This window comes from Megascapheus bottae, chromosome 2 (assembly GCF_031878675.1).
Source record: "Megascapheus bottae isolate mThoBot1 chromosome 2, mThoBot2.hap1, whole genome shotgun sequence".
In the NCBI taxonomy this organism is placed as follows: Eukaryota; Metazoa; Chordata; class Mammalia; order Rodentia; family Geomyidae; genus Megascapheus; species Megascapheus bottae.
The window spans coordinates 25,638,287-25,655,283 of record NC_143510.1 but is presented as its reverse complement, the minus strand read 5'-3'; positions in this window follow the sequence as shown (position 1 = coordinate 25,655,283).

Genomic DNA, 16,997 nt, shown 5'->3' with positions numbered 1-16,997 from the left:
CCAGTCTGGAGGCATGGCTCCTGTGGTGGAGCACCAATCAAGCAAGTAATCCAGGAGAGAACACAGACCCTGAATTCAAGCCCAAATATGGGGGAGGGGTTAAAAAAAACAAGCCTATTCTGTATCCAAATATTTGGAAGCAAAGGAAGACAATGTCCTTTGTAAAATATGAAGTAGTTGTCTATATTTAAAGACTAGAAGAGTTCACATTAAAAAAGAAACTTTCTTATATACATGGAAATATTTCTTAAAAATCTAATAATATCTAATAGCCAGCTGGGGCCAAATGACCGCTGTGCTCCTGTGGGTGGGGTACTGACTCAGCTGCTGTGCTTGCCCCTCTCTGTTCATTACCTCAGAGGGCTAGCCTGTGTTTCTCTGCAAATACACACACACACACACACACACACACACACACACACACTTGAGATTGGGACTTCATAAAGAAAAGATGTGCTACATCTTGCATCTGGACTGTCCCTCAAGGCCCAAATGTTAAAAAAAAAAAATGGAATCCCACTGTCACTAAGCTAAATAAATGTTCAAGAACAGATGGTTTACAGAACCACTGACGAAGGCCTTCTAGTGGATGGCACAGGATGGCACAGAAGACAACATGTGGTAAGACAGAAAAACAGTGGGACTGGGGCCACACTTACTTCCTAGCCACCCAGTAAATGTGGTACTGCAATGACATAAACACCTTCCATTAGGCCCCACCCCTTAATGGCTCCCCACTGTGTACCAAATTTCAAGTCATAGCCTAACTATAGCACTTAGGTTCTCTCATTTATTTTACCTGTCTGGGCATTTGAAAGTTTTTTATTCCTGACCTTAAACTAATGTGTTACTTGTCTCAGAAATAGGAAAATCATTAAAGAAGGAAAAAAGAAAGAGACGTTTCTAAGAAACATCCAGTATTGAAATGATGTTGAATGGAGACTCAGAAATCATCAAGTCCTTGCTGATATTATAGAAGAAAGAAAGAAGGCCCAAGTAGGGCCAAACAGTTCCTATCCCCCCACAGTGAGCATGAGCCCATGAATGGGCAGATGACCACATATTACAATAAGGGTCCAGAGTGTGGCCTAGTGGTAGAGTGCTTGCCTAGCATGCATGAAGCCCTGAGCGAACTCACCAATACCACATACACAGAAAAAGCTGGAAGTAATGTTGTGGTTTGAGTGTAGAGTTCTAGTCTTGATAAAGCTTAAGGATAGTGTTCAAGCCCTGAGTTTAAGGACTGGAAAAAAAATATATATATATATATGGTCTGATCAGGCCAGGAATAGTGGTTCAAAGAATAGAGTGCTTTCCTAATGGGCACAAGGCCCTGAGTTCAAACCCAATACCACTGTTCAGTGTTGTAAGCACCCAATGATTCCCTTTCTAATGTTTCAAAAAGATTTTATTAAAGCCAAAGTATTAGGAAAAGGTAACATTCCTAAGCATTTAAGAACCTCTGAGAACACCTGGAGTAAAATTCTAAAAAGGCTAGAATCAATTTTGGAGAGCTGAAGTTGGCCTAGATCAAGAACCAGTAAATTCTTTTGGAGGAGAGACAGACAGTAAATATTTCCGGCTTTGCTAACCACCTGGGCAGTATCACAACTACTCCCCTCTGCTGCTGTAGCGAAAGTAGCCAGGAACAACGTGTAAGGATACTAAGTGTTAGCATAAAACTTTATGGATATACAAAGTAGAATTCCATATAATTTTAATAGTTTTTGATTTTTCTTTCTTTCAACTAGCTAGAATAAAAAGCATTCCTTATGTATGAGCCAAAAAAAATGTGATGGAAGAATGTTGGCATTGCCCATAGTTTACCAATTTCTGGCCCAGATGATGAAAAAAAGTAAAGAAAATCTGTTTATCCTTGAATTGTTCAGTCTGAACACAAGCATCCCTCCTCTGAACAGATTGGCATGATATTTTTTGCCACTCTTGGGGCTTGAGCTCAGGGCCTGAGCACTATCCTTGGGCTTTCTCAAAGCTGGAGCTCCACCACTTGAGCCACAGCACCATTTCCAGCTTTTTTTCTATGTATGTGGTACCAAGGAATCAAACCAGGATCTTCATGCATGCTAGGCAAGCACTCTACCACTAGGCCAAACTCCCAGCCTTGGCATGATAATTTTAATGGTAGAATTTAAAATGTTGTAATGGTATATCAAGTTTTTACCATTACTCATCTTCCCATTTCATCTTTCCAATGATCCTGTGTGGTCCCTAAGGGACTTTGGAATGCTTCAAATTTGTTCATTATTTGTACAGATCATAATGGCAGACAGAAGAAAAAGTCACCTGATATACTCCCATCTCAAGAAATAATAACATTTTTCTTTATATTTTTCAATGCATTTTTATGCAGAAGTAGATGTGACTGTACATTATAGTTTTTCACAAAATGGATCCCTGCATTATATTATATTACTAAATAGGTGGCATAGCTTTGATGTATTTGTTTCTTTCTTTTTTTTTTTTTTTTTTGGTTCTGCACAATGAACCCAAGTCTTGCTAGGCAAATGCTCTGTCACTGAACTAAATTCCTTAGGTTAAGATACATGGCTTCACTAGATAGCCAAGCTAACCATAAATACATGTGTACATATATTTATATATGTATTTATACACATATGTGTATATATGCATTTATATATGTAGCTGGATTTGCTAGTGCCACTAAGCATCTCTTACTGAAACTTGGATTTCAACAGCATCATAGAGAATTGCTTTGCTCCCAAAGGGTTGGTGGTGCTACTTTACACAGATTTTTCTGGTTTTATTCTTAGTAAACAGAAGAACTCTGACCTCGCTGACACTGTGAATGTGCCACACTGGATTGGGGAAATGGCAATTTCGCACATCTGAAATAATGAGGACAAAGTCAGGCTAACCTTTTGACTTTAAAAGCATGATTAAACGTAAACCTTTGTGTTGAAGACGTAAAAAGTCATTTATGTATAATGGCTTTGTCTTTAAAATAAAATAGCTAAATCAAGGCAGTAATCCAGTGTAGAAGTTTGTAAATATTATTGAAAAGTTGGGTTGACTATCAATGTTTTACCGCCATCTTGTGGTGTGTTGTTTGTCTTTTTCTACCTGCTTTATTTCCCTGGTCATAAAATCCTACAGGTTTAACCAGGTCCTGATGGCAGGATTTACCTCTGCTTTTCATTGTGTGCTTGGGAAAGAATTACATATCTTCCTTCATCTGCATCTATCAGTAGACACTTGTTGTGTGCCTATTTCTCATTTCCTATGAATAATGTTAGCAGAATGAGAGTGAAATAGCTCCTGAAATGGTCATTTCATTTTCTGTGAAAAACCTCTGGCATGAGATTGCTAGATCAGACAATAATTCTGTTTTTGATTTTCTGAAGTGCCCTGTCATGCTTTTCCATCATGCCTATACCAATTTACATTCCTTCTAGTGGTGTATAAAGGTTTCCTTTTCTGCATGCAATGCCAACAATTGTGATTATTTTTTATATAGTGACCATCCCAGAGTCAAATATGGTGACATACACTTGTAGGCTATTTTTATTTGCATTTTCCTGCCAGTTAGTAATCTTAATAACTTTTACTTATATCTGTTGGGCATTTATGTGTCTTCTTTGGGAAATATGTATTCTAGTCTTTGCCAATTTTTTGAAATTATTTACTTATTTTTCTATCGATTGTTATACATTTCTTAGATTTGATTTAACTCTCTACGGGGCATATGGCTTGCTTACTCCCTGTTTTCCTACTCTCTAACTTGTCCTTACCTTGCTGGCTGTTTGTGGGGGGATTTTGTTTGTTTGTGGGGGGGAGGGTTGGAGGTAGGGTGTTTTGTCTGCATAGAAGCGTTTCATACTTAATCTTGTGTGTGTGTGTGTTTACTAATACTAGATGTTCCCTTTTAGCATGTTTTCTTAAGGTTGGTTCTCTTCCACTTAAGCCACACCTACACTCTGGCTTTTTGCTAGTTAATTGGAGATAAAAATCTTAGACATTTTTGCCTAGGCTGGCCTTGAACCATGATCCTCAGAGTTCAGCCTCTTGAATAACAAGGACTAGTGATTCATGGCTTTTAGATGTCTTTCCTGAGTTTCCTTACCTCTGCTTTTAATGCCAAAATTCATTCCAAAATTCATTCTCAAGACCAGTATTTTTCCTAGGGGTTTTAAAGTTTTATGTCTTATGTATAAAATCATTTTGAATTTATTTCTTTGTATAGTTTAATTTCATTCTTTTGTGTGTTGAGATTCAATTTTTCCAACACTGTTGAATAGATTATCCTTCCATTGTACACTTATTGAGGATTAATTATCCATATACACCTGGGCCCTCTATCATCTATCATTGGTATGTATTCTGTTTTGATGACTATAGCTTTGTAACATAGTTTGAAAGAGGAAAATGAGCTACCTCCTGCTCTTAGCTCAATGTTTTCTTAGCTGCTCAGTGTTGCATGTGAGTCTATACCAATTGTAGAACCATTTTTTCTATATCCGTGAAGAATGCCTTTGGAATTGTGATGCATATTACACTGAATATGTAGATTTTTTATTATTTTGAGTAGTGTATCTTAATAACAGTAATTCTTCTAGCCCAAGAACATAGGATATCTTTTGTTTATTTGTGCCTTTGTCAATTTATTTTATCTGTGTTTTGTAGGTTTCATTGTATAGATCTTTTACTTTTTAGGCTGAACTTATTCCTATAGTGTTTCTATGCTAGAATATCATTATTTCCTCTTTTTTTCCTTTAAATGGTGCTGATTTTGTAACTCAGGGCTTTGTACTTGCCCGTCAGGTGCTCTATCACCAGAGCCATGCCCACTGCCACTTTTGCTTTAGTTATTTTTTTCAAATGGTTTTTACACATCTTCATCCTCTTTATAGCCAGGGTAACAGGAAAGCTCAGCCAACACACAATTTCTATTGCTCAGGACAGGATCTTGTGAACTTGCCTGTGTTGAATTCAAGGTGCCATCTTCCTAATCTCTGACTCTCAAGTCTCTATGATTACAAGCACCAGCCAACACACCCATCTACAATTAGTTTTCGTTGCTTCTTTTTTGTTTTGGAACGTTTATGGTTAGTATTTAGAAACACAATTAATTTTAGTTTCTTGTCACTTTAGGAACTTTATCAATGCAGTAGTTTGCTGACTGGGCTTTCAGGGATTTCTCCATATTAAAGCAGGTCATCTTCAAACAGACAACTTAATTTATGCCTTTGTGGCTTGAAAGTGTTTTATTTCTTTTCCTTGTTAAATTACTCTGATTAGGATTTTTTACTACTATATTATATTTGTGTGCACTCACTGAACAATGGTGGGGTTTCTATCCTCTAATCAATATGGCATATCACATTGGTCAGTTTCCATATGTTCATCCACCCTGCATCCCAGGGACACATTCAACTTACAGCAGATGACCCTTTCAATGGGCGGTTGAATTCTGTTTATGAGTGTTTTGTTGAGATATTTGTATCTGCATTCATCAGGGATGTTGGCCTAAAATTTATTCTTCCTGGGGTAGATTCTATATCCTCACTGGGATCAATATTAGGACGATGGTAGACATGCAAAATTATTTTGGAAGTACTCTCTTTTTCTCTAAGTTATTTTTAAGACTAGAAAAGATTTGGCATTCATTCCAGTTGGCATGGTTAATAGAATTCACCTGTGAAGCCATCTCAAGCTTTTATATTAAGTATCATAGAAATGTTTTTCAAGGAAGAACCTTTTTTAGCTCCATGCCCCACTTCTTGCCTGACTCACACCTGCATATTGTTCACTTATTTGCTGTCATCCTGTGGTTTTATAAAACTCTCTTTCAAGCATTTCACATGCAGACTGACTCTTGATGTGCCACCCATAGACCTGCTTCTTTCCCAGAATTTGTTCTCATTACACTGTATTTACATAAGTCCATTCAGCACTCCAGCTAAAATTATTTGCAAAAAAAAAGTCTTCTAGTTTCACCTTGATACATATAAAGATTGGAAATCATCGCTCCCTTCTTACAGTAAGATCTGAACAAACTGAAAATCAGTAACTTACTTTGGACTCATCAGGAACCGGGGCAGACAGGCAACTAACTGCCCTAAAATCTGGAAAGACAGGTGCACTCAGAATCACAGCCAAGCCCCGCTTACCTGGAACAGAAGACACTGGAAACATAACCAGAAGCCACAGGTTCCATATGGCAACTGCATAACTGAGAATTAAACTTATAGGCACCTGGCAGTAACCAAAGGCTTTTCTAAGTAACTAATGAAACTCAGAAGTACAACATTTACACAAATCAGGAAAAAATTTTTTTAACCCACAGGTGTGACTACGGGTATGAGAAATATCTGTACACCAAAAGAAAAAAATGGTTTGCAAGCTAACTAGGAAAGTGAAAATAACTATTTGCAACATCAGCAGGAAAAGGTCCATATACATAATATATAAACTGCATTTACAGATTATTAACGAAAAGACAATCAGTACATGTTAAAGGGTAGTGAAATAGTTCAAAAAGGATTCTATTTTGAGATGAGTCTAATGGACTAAGAAAAGAATTTAAAAGACAGATTACATTCAATGTTCCTACGGAGATGGAAAGGAAAGTGATTATCAGACAGTATTGGTAGGAAAGTAGTCTAGGAAATGATTCTTGAAAGACAATTTGATAATAGGGGCCAAAGCTTTGAATGTGCAGACAATTTTATCCAGTAGAATTCTAAGAATCCTACTCTAGAAATATATGAAGCATTAATGCAGATGACTAGAAATGCATGTATAACAAGATACTTTTTTCATATATTTTATTGTAATTAATAGAGGGTTACTTTATATTCCCCAGATAGAAGGTGCATTGCTTCACAAACATTGATACCCTTTCTAATGTCTTGGTCCCCATTTCCCTCCCCCCACCCCTGGCCCTCATCTTGTTTTCCTCCCTTCCTTATCCGATTTCAAATAACCAAATACTCATATATACAATATATGAGATAACAAGGTGAAATACTGTAACAATATGAGATAACCAAGGGACAGCAAAAGAGATGAGCGATAACATAGTACATTAAGGACAACAATCACTCATTATATGGCTTTTGTTTCTATATCTTGGAGGTCCTTTCATTTAGCATCATACTATATGGCCTTATGTATCTAGGTTTTGAGCTATTGTAAATCTCTGCTAGGAGAGTCCAAGGTTTCTACTGATTATGACAAATGAGGGAAAATCATTGAGCCTATGTTCCTTTGAGTCTGGTTTACTTCACTTAATATGATTTTTTCTAAGTCATCCATTTCCTTATACATGGGGGATGTCATTCTTTCTGACAGCAGCATAGAATTCCATTGAGTATAAATACCACATCTTGTTGATCCAATCATCAACTGAGGGGCAGCTGGGTTGGTACCATATCTTTGCTATGGTAAATAGTGCTGCAATGACATCACTATGCTAGTGGCTTTAGCATGTCCTTGTTTCTGGACGATTGGGCAAATGCCAAGTAGTAGAATTGCTGGGTCATAGGGGAGTTCTAAGTTTAGTCTTTTGAGGAACTGCCATACTGCTTTCCACAGTGCTTGAATGAGTTTGCACTTCCACCAACAGTGTAGTAGTGATCCTTCCTGGCCACATCCCTGCCAGCATCTGTTGTTATTAGATTCTTGATCCTGACCATTCTAACTGGAGTGAGGTAAAATCTTGGAATTGTTTGGATTTCCATTTCTTTTATGGCCAGAAATGTCGAGTATTTCTTCATGTGTCTATAGGCCATTCTTATTTCTTCTTCAGAGAAGATCTCTTTAAGTCTTTGGTATATCTTTTAATGGGATGATTGTTTCTTTGGAGATTTGTTTTGGAGTGATTCATTTTTTTTGAGCTGTTGATATATTTTAGATATGAGGCCTTTGTCTGTTGTATGGTTAGTGAAGATCTTCTCCCACTCTGTAGGCTTTTTAGTTAGTTTGCTAGCTATGTCCTTTGCCATACAGAAGCTCTGCAGTTTAATGCAGTCCCACTTGTCCAGATTTTCTCTGATTTGTTGTGTTTTGGGGTCCTTATTAAGAAAGTTTTTAACAGTGAGAAGAACAAGGCAACAATCAGGAAAGTAACTCCTTTTGCAATAGCCTCAAAGAAAATAAAGTACCTAGGAATTAACTTAACTAAAAATGTAAAGGATCTTTTTGAGGAAAACTTTAAAACCCTGAGAAAGGAAATTAAAGCAGAACTGAGGAAATGGAAAAAACCTCCCATGCTCCTGAATTGGAAGAATTAACATTGTGAATATGGCAGTCTTGCCAAGGGCTATCTACAAATTCAATGCAATACCCATCAATATCCCACTGTCATTCTTTAAAGATTCTTTTAATAATATTTCCAATACAGAAAATTTTGCCCACCAGAAAGCTCATACTGTCCCCTCCTCTCCTTCTCCCTTTAGTCCTGAGTAAAGTTTTTTTTTCTCCCTTAGATCCTTCCTTTATCTAGAATCTTTTTTGCACCTCTGTCATAAACAATACACACAGGCCCCAAGGTAACTTTTGGACATGGACCTAGGGCAGTTGTTTCACGATTATCATGATCTGGGATTTGATTTGGCTCCATGGAATCAGAAAACAAAACATTATGCATGCTATCTCTTTGCTTTAAAGCTTACTGAGATTGTAAAAAGAGGCACTGTGTGAGGGGAAAACAGAAAGTTTAAAGAGGAGAGGGTAACAGGGAAGTTAAAAAATGGTATCTGCATCAATCAGTTGCATGAAGAGGTTTTATTTTGATATGTCCATGCATGTATGCACAGGACATACATGAGACCCTCTCCATAACTCACCTCCATGCTTCCTCCCTGCTTCCCAAACCAATCTCAACAAGCTTCATCTTTCTGTTTCCCTTCTTCACTCTCCCCTTTTCCTCTCTCAGAGACCCACACTCCAATGTTTCACCTTCCATTTTTGTTACCGTGTTAGTTGCTCAAAGGGACTTCAGCATGGTACTTCACACATGCATTACCATGCTTTAATCAACTCACTTCCTTGCCTGCTCTCATTTTGCCCCATCCCCACCTCTTGCTATAGTTTGACAGCTCTCCATCAGCTGGGTTTTGCCACCTTCATTCACAGCTGCCATAAAGTTCACTATTGTTCATTATCTAACATCCCTTGTAATCCCCTCAAACATCCCCACGCGTAACAACTATGTTACACATACATAAACATATATATGTGTATGTCATTCCCTGAAGGTTTATCTTTTAAGTCTAGCATCCACTCTTATAGAGAAAGCATGCAACCTTTGTCTTCTGCACCAGGCTTACTTTGCTTGACGATGTCATCTCCAGTTCCATCCATTACCAAAGAGTGGCTATTTTAAACTCTTATGTATACGTGTAAATATTACTATGAAACCCACTAAAAAACACTCTTTAAAAAGAGGGAGAGGAAGAAAGGAAGCCAAGAGGGAGTAATACATATCTGAAAAAGTGGCTCAAGTGATAGAGCACCTGTTTAACAAGTACAAGATCCTGAGTTCAATCCCCAACACTACCCTAAAATAGGGGACCAGTATATAGAAGAAATAGATTTGATCAAAGAACATTATATGCTTTCTTGTGACTATCACAATTAAACATCTCTGACCAATTAACTTATGCTAACAAAAATGTTTATTGCATCAATACTTGAGAGTGCTTAATGAATGAACATCTTACATTAAATTTCCACTGCTTTTGCTGACTTTATCTTCATAAGTCTTATTAAGTTCATGGAGGTCATGCTTTGTATACCTATAATTGCTTAAATAGTTTCGCCACGAGTTGGGAAAATAAGATAAAATGAAAAGTGGAAAGGAATTTTGTTAATTACAAATCAGTCTAGACCCTGCTTTACAAAAGCAGGGCTTTCATACAAAATTGTGCCTACTACAAATCATTCAAGTCCATTTCCATAATTGGCTAAACCGAGAAGTCTGCTGTCTGCTTCTGTCAACCCTGTCTTAGGCAGAGTTGGCAGCTGTGCTTTCAAATGTCTGCTCTTACTATCCTGGCACACACTCTGTATGCTTGCATAAAATTCCATCTGGTAGGCTGTGGTGGGGTGATTTTCATTGGGAGACTGCATTTGGCAAGTCACTGAGATAATGCATCAAATGTTTTCCATGTGATGAAATTGCATCTCTGATAGCTTTATCCTTTTTGATTACAGGACTGTGCTATACTTTGTTGTTCTGTGAGCAAAAGCTTTCTATTCAAATCATGTCTTGTAGCAGAAGGAGGAGCTGTCGTGCTCAGGGCATTCGCATTGACCAGAAGCCTTTCTTTAAAGTAAACTCCATCAGCTGCCAGAGGCTCTATAGAAAGAATAACATGGGAAATTAAATGAAAATCTTGGATAACTGTTCTGCCACAATTGATGTAAAGACAATAAATGCACAGTTGAGAAAATTATATGCATCCAGACTCGTATTACTTAATTAGCTTCACCAAGTCTGAATGTACTAATTGTTTTGTCCTCTACATATCCTGCCTTCATTTCTTTCTTAAAAGGTTAGTGTACACCTGTTATGATTTGAACATAATCTGTTCCCTCTGAAACACATATTGAAAAAATTGGGGGAAATGTTGGGGATTAAACCCAAGACCTGACACATACTAAGCATATATTTTATTATTGAACTACAGAGTGGCCAGGTTGAAATTTTATTGTCAATAGTATTGGAACACAAGGCCCAGTGAGAGGTAATAAAGTCATAAAGTGGATCCTTCATGAAGGAATGAGTGGAGTTCCTACAAGAATCAGTGGAGGGCCAGGAGTTTAGCTTAGTGGTTGAGTGCTTGCCTAGCATGTTTGAAGACCTGGGTTCGATTCCTCTAGCCTTGAAAAAGTCCAAGGATAGTGCTCAGGCCCTGAGCTCAAGCCCAAGACTGGCCAAAAAAAAAAAAAAAAAAAAAAAAGAATAAGTGGAGCTGGGAGAGATGGCTCATGCCTGTAGTTCTAATATGATCTAAGGATCATGGTTCAAAGCCAGCCTGGGGCAATACAAAGCCATGAAACTCTTATTTCCAATTAATCACTAGAAAACAGGAAGTGGGGTTATGGCTCAAGGGTACGGTGGTAGCCTTGAGCTGAAGAGCTCAGAGACAGCACCCAGGCCAGAGTTCAAGCCCCATGACCGCGCCCCCCCCCCAAAAAAAACAATAGGTTAGCTGCTGCAAAACTGGGTGTTAGAAAAGAAGTTGGGACCTCCCCTGACTTTCTCACAGGAGTGTTCACCTTATGCATGTCCATTCTCTCTTCTGCTATGTCACCAGGAGGTTAAACAATATGGTGTCCTGTCAGAGGCAGTCCCCAGCTTTGAACCTCCCATAAATCTCTTCTTCAGACTACCCAATTGCATTCCCCTTTGACCATCCATTCCCTTACAGTTCTCAATTCTGTGGCATCTACAATTCATTCTTGAGCCCATCCCCCCCCTACACACAGACTTTATTGTCTACCTCTCTCCCTCTGGAGATCTGCTTTCCCTATTGAATTGCCCCAGCTCTTCTGTCAAAGATCTGTATAGGCCTGTGTCTGGCCTCCACTGAATCTGGATCTATGAATGCAATCCACTGAGCTAGGTCCACTTTTATGTCTTTTTACATTGTGTTATTTGTTTGACCTCCAAGACAAGTTTACCAACACAAACTTTCACTGACACTACTTTACCTCAACATCTTCCTCTCATCCCGTCAGTGCTGAATATTTCTCATACATACTTCTATATGGTATATTTTCTACAGTATATTTCATCATATTTTTAAATAATTTTGCAGTACTGTTTCCAGCGCTGGAAGCAGGGCTCCAGTGGTAGAGGGCCAACACTAAAAAAGCACTTTTGACATACTGTAGAGGCTGACCTTTGTTACAATGCTGTAAATTGATCTTTCCAGTTTTCTAGCTATCTTTGTCATTCTCTCTTTTTTCCTTTTCTTGTACAGAACATTTTTCACTATTCTGAAGTTAAACTTGGACTTTAGGTTTCATGGTTTGTGAGAATATTTTTTTTTCTGGGTTTTACTTCTGCTTAGAAAAGCTATTGACAACAGTCAGGTGCCTGTAAGTCAGACTCTTAAGCTAACTGTAGGAAACATTTGAAACCTGTGAAGCCTTTACATATCTTCATTTGAAACATTTGACTTCTTTACCTAACTAGTCTCTGATTTGTATTTCTACTTTTTTAACTAATATCCAGTTTAATGAATGTATTTAATGTCTCTTCAGTAAGTGTTGGGGTAATGCAAGAAATAAATTTTTAGAAATGGAGCACGATATGAAATTAAGATACAAAAAGCAGCAGATTGTTTTTACATGTCAACAGTGAAGTCTTTAAAGAAAGAAATTTGAAAACAACTCTACAGGCATGTGGCTCATGCCTATAATCCTAACTACTTAGGAAGCTGAGATCTGAGGATCCCTGTTCAAAGCCAGCCATGGACATGAAAGTGTATAAGATTTATCTCCAATTAACCACCAGAAAACCAGAAGTGGCGCTGTGGCTCAAAGTGGTAGGGTGCTGGCCTTTAGCAATGTGAATTTCTATAGAAAGAAAAGAGTTGCATTAGCTACCCCACTAGAAAAAAATGAAGGACTAATATAACAGTCAGAAATTGAAAGACTGTAAGGACCCAAAAAAGAAAGAAATCTAGATCATCACTACCCAAATCTTATGTGAGCTTCAAGTGTGACTTTAAATTCTCTAATAGCCATATACCAGAATGCAAAATAAAATATGAAAATATTTTAACAATGTATTTTAATTAGATTAACATACCCTAACATTTTAACATGAAACTACTACCTGTACATGATTTGTGAAATAATGAATTCTCATTTACTATTACTAAAAACAAATCCCTTGTGTATTTTATACTTACAGCTTATTTTAGTTCAGTCTAGACATGTATCAAGCACTCAAGTGACTGATAGACACTTATCTATCATATTAGAAAGTGTAGTTCTAAAGACTCTTCTGATCTTTTTCACTCAAAGCTCCCCCTGCAAAAAAGAATCTATGAATTGAATTTAGTTCTATAAAATGATTTATCTCTTTCATCTTTCATGAGAGTGAATTTCCTAATACAATACTTCAAGGTTCTGTTCTGGACATGTTTGTTTGCTTTTGCAAGTCCATGATTTGAACTAGGCAGGAACCCTTTCATTTGAACTATGACCCCATTCTTCTTTGCTATAGTTAATTTTTTTTTTTAGGTACAGTGCTTTTTACCCAGGGCCAACCACAGTCCTTCTACCTATATTTCTCATGTTGCTAGGATCAAAGGTGCTACACAATACTTGCCTTGTATGTTGAGATGGGGTCTCCCTGACTCTTTGCCATGACTAGCTTCTAACTACTGTCCTCCCTAAATCCATCTTCTCCATAGCAGTGCTGTGAGTGCTATGGACACAAGTATCTGAGCACCTTCTCAAAGAAAACATAATTATTAATCACCTTTCTTGCACTTCCACTTAGGTTGTTGAGGAGAAAAATAACCCAACTATGAGCTTTTATACTATTGTGAACTCAAGATTCTAAACCACATTTGAAACCTTGACCCAAGGCCATTGCCATGATTAAAAATTAAACATATTTCTTCAGCTTGGAGCAAATCCAACCCAAAGGAAATAGAAACAAATGTCTCTAGTTGTATATAACTGAATTCATATTCATATTACATGTAAAAGTTGATTGATCAACTGAGTTAAAGGAGTAATTTAAAGCATTAGAAGATAATGGTGATTCTGAAACCAGAAATTCAGCAGGGAAGAGATATTACTCTCTAATTACAGTTAATTCAACACATGAATCTTCTGGAATGCAGTCAGACATCGTCTTTTATCCTCATTGAGCATTACAAGCTTTGATCCAACAGCATCTTTTTTACCTCTTTGTATGTGCCTGTGCATATGTATGTGCATGTGCAAATAGGCTTCTTGTTGCAGGTATTGATAGTGACCAGTTATTTTTAGTACCGTAACAGGATATATTGGTGTCTTCTCAAAAACAAATTCAAGTTTTGTTCATCTGTGAAATTAATACTAGCATGTTCAAAAGCTCTAATATTTTGTTTTTTGATTTGCGTCTCTTTGCCCCTGTCCAATAAAAGAAACAAATGAAAACATTTCAGAAATGTGAAACAATAAACACTGAATAATCATTATTTATAAGAATTGAAGTGACAATTGCTTTGCCAAGCACCTTAAGATCCATCATAGCCTTATTATTTGTGAAGAACAGCTAATAGGAATCTTCATTAAGTTTCTAATTTTCTACTGACTGATTCCTTACCAGATCCAAATTATAACAAATCTGTACTAACTCTATGAAATTGAATGGTGTTCAGTGTAACTGGTTCAATAACCTGGATATGGCTGACCAGGGACATTAGAAGTAGAAAAATCACAAAGAAGATAGGGTATTTTAATTTTTTTTCTCCCATCAGAAAACTGTCATAGGGGTACCAAGCTGGAGCTTCAAATCATGTTTGGAAAGCTGACTGACATGATACTGTTGTTGATTTATGAACTTGATAATAATAATAATAGTAGTAGTAATAGTAATAATAATAGCAATATTTCTTGAACAACTATATGCCAACCACATAAACTTTTATCCCCATCCCTTGTATGGATCATTTTTTGTGCATATGTACATTTAACTAACTCCTTGCAGATAAGAAAAATGGAATTTAAATAATCATATAATACGGATATGAAATTAAAGAACCTGGGCCGGGGGTTTGGCCTAGTGGTTAAAGTGCTTTCCTAGCATGCACAAAGACCCAGGTTCAATTCCTTGGTACCACATACATAGAAAAAAGCCAGAAGTGGTGCTGAGGCTCAAGTGGTAGAGCTCTAGCCTTGAGGAAGTCCAAGGACAGTGCTCAGGCCCTGAGCTTAAGCCCTGGCAAAAAAAAAAAAAAAGAAATTAAAGAACCAGAATTAGGAAGGGAGAAGAACTCAGGCCCTGTGCTTGCAAGGCAGGTACTTTTCCACTTGAGCTATACTCCCAAGAACTTTTTTTTTTACTATAGTTATTTTTTAGATAGGGTCTCACTTTTTTTGTCCAGGTCAGCCTCAGGCTGTGATCCTGACTGTGCATTTCTATTTTTATACTACATCTTAGTGCTCACAAAATATCATAGCAAAAAGAAGATCTTTAATATTAGGCTTCTTACCAGTATCACATATTTCTAGCCACTACCATGCCAAGTTTATTTGTGGAATTCGATCTCACTCTTCGCCCCAGATAGCCTCAAACTATGATCCTCATAACTTCTGCTTCCCAAATAGCTAAGATTACAAATATTAGTCCCTGCTTTTATTCATTTTTAATTGTTTTTGTGTGATTGTGGTTTGAGCCTAGACATTACTCCCATCGCTGCAAGTCAGAATGTAAACTTGAAAAATCTAAAGCCTTGTCTCTTTCTGTTTCAAAGGCAAGAAATCTAACCTCTATTGTTTAAATACTCCTGACCTACACTAGGGTGGAAAAGTGACCTGTAGCAAATTCAGTTCAGCTGGGTAAAGCTATCCAAGGCAGGGTAAGATGGTAGACCATAAATCAGTTCAGGCCTTCCTCTATAGTTCTCCCCACTTTCTTTAAAGATATCAGGGACCCTTTAGTGCATAGAATATGTGTTCCCTTTGTTAGAATAAGTGTGACAATTTATTATTTATTCAACTTCATCGATGCCACATTAACTTAGGCATATGATTTAGTATCTAGAAACTGACCTAGGAATATTGAAGGATTAGGTTAAGAGGATGGAGGAGAATGATGAAAGGAAGATACTGAACAAAATGCACTGTATAAACTGACATGTTGAATGGAAAGCCCTTTGTATAACTTTAAAAAAGAAAGAGTGTAGGGGCTGGGAGTTTGGCCTAGTGGTTAAAGTGATTGCCTAGCATGCATGAAGACCCGGGTTCGATTCCTCGGTACCACATACATAGAAAAAAGCCGGAAGTGGTGCTGAGGCTCAAGTGGTAGAGCTCTAGCCTTGAGAGAGTCCAAGGACAGTGCTCAGGCCCTGTCAGGACTGGCAAAAAAAAAAAAAAGAAAAAAAAAAGAAAAAAAAGAGTGTACCTGGAGCTCAAGTGATATAATGCTAGCTTTCAGTGACAAAGTCTCTCACTCAGGATCAATGCTCAGGCCTTGGGTTTAGACTCCAGGACCAGCAAAAGAAAAGGAAAGGGGAAGGGAAGAGAAAGGAGGGGAGGGAAAAATGAAAAGGGAGAAAGAGAGAGAGAGAGAGAGAGAGAGAGAGAGAGAGAGAGAGAGAGAGAGAGAGAGAGAGAGAGAGAGAGAGAGAGAGAGAAAGAGAGAGAGAGGGAGAGAGGGAGAGAGACTGATTGATCTTCTGGTAGGCCAAATAGAAAATAAAGATATAAATCAACACTGAATTATGTTAGGAGAGAAGACTATTGCCTTGATTAACAAGTGGATTGTGGTGAGAGTGGTCTGCAACAGGGAGGAGGGGTTGCTTAATAGAATATTTAAATAAAATAATCAGGCTTGTTGACAAGACAGCAATTCAAGGGAGGACTTGAAGGAGGTTAGGGAATTAGTCACATGATTGGATGGAAGTTTATGAAGTACATTCCAGATATAATCTAAGGTGATTAAAATGGACATGATTAGAATGGATATGTCAGTTCTGTACTCCCTCCTCCATGAAGTCCTCAAATTTCTGTAACTCATATAATCTAAGATATATTTGAATGATTTCAAAAAACATGATAGTGGGTAGGCCTTTTACCTTCTCCAAGAAGCAAGACTTCACTGGTGACTTTGAATCAAAATTAATGTTTAAAAGAAATCTCTGCCTGAACTGAGGAAATGGAAAAACCTCCCATGCTCCTGGATTGGAAGAATTAACATCGTGAAAATGGCAATCTTGCCAAGGGCTATCTACAAATTCAACGCAATACCCATCAATATCCCAATGTCATTCTTTAAAGAA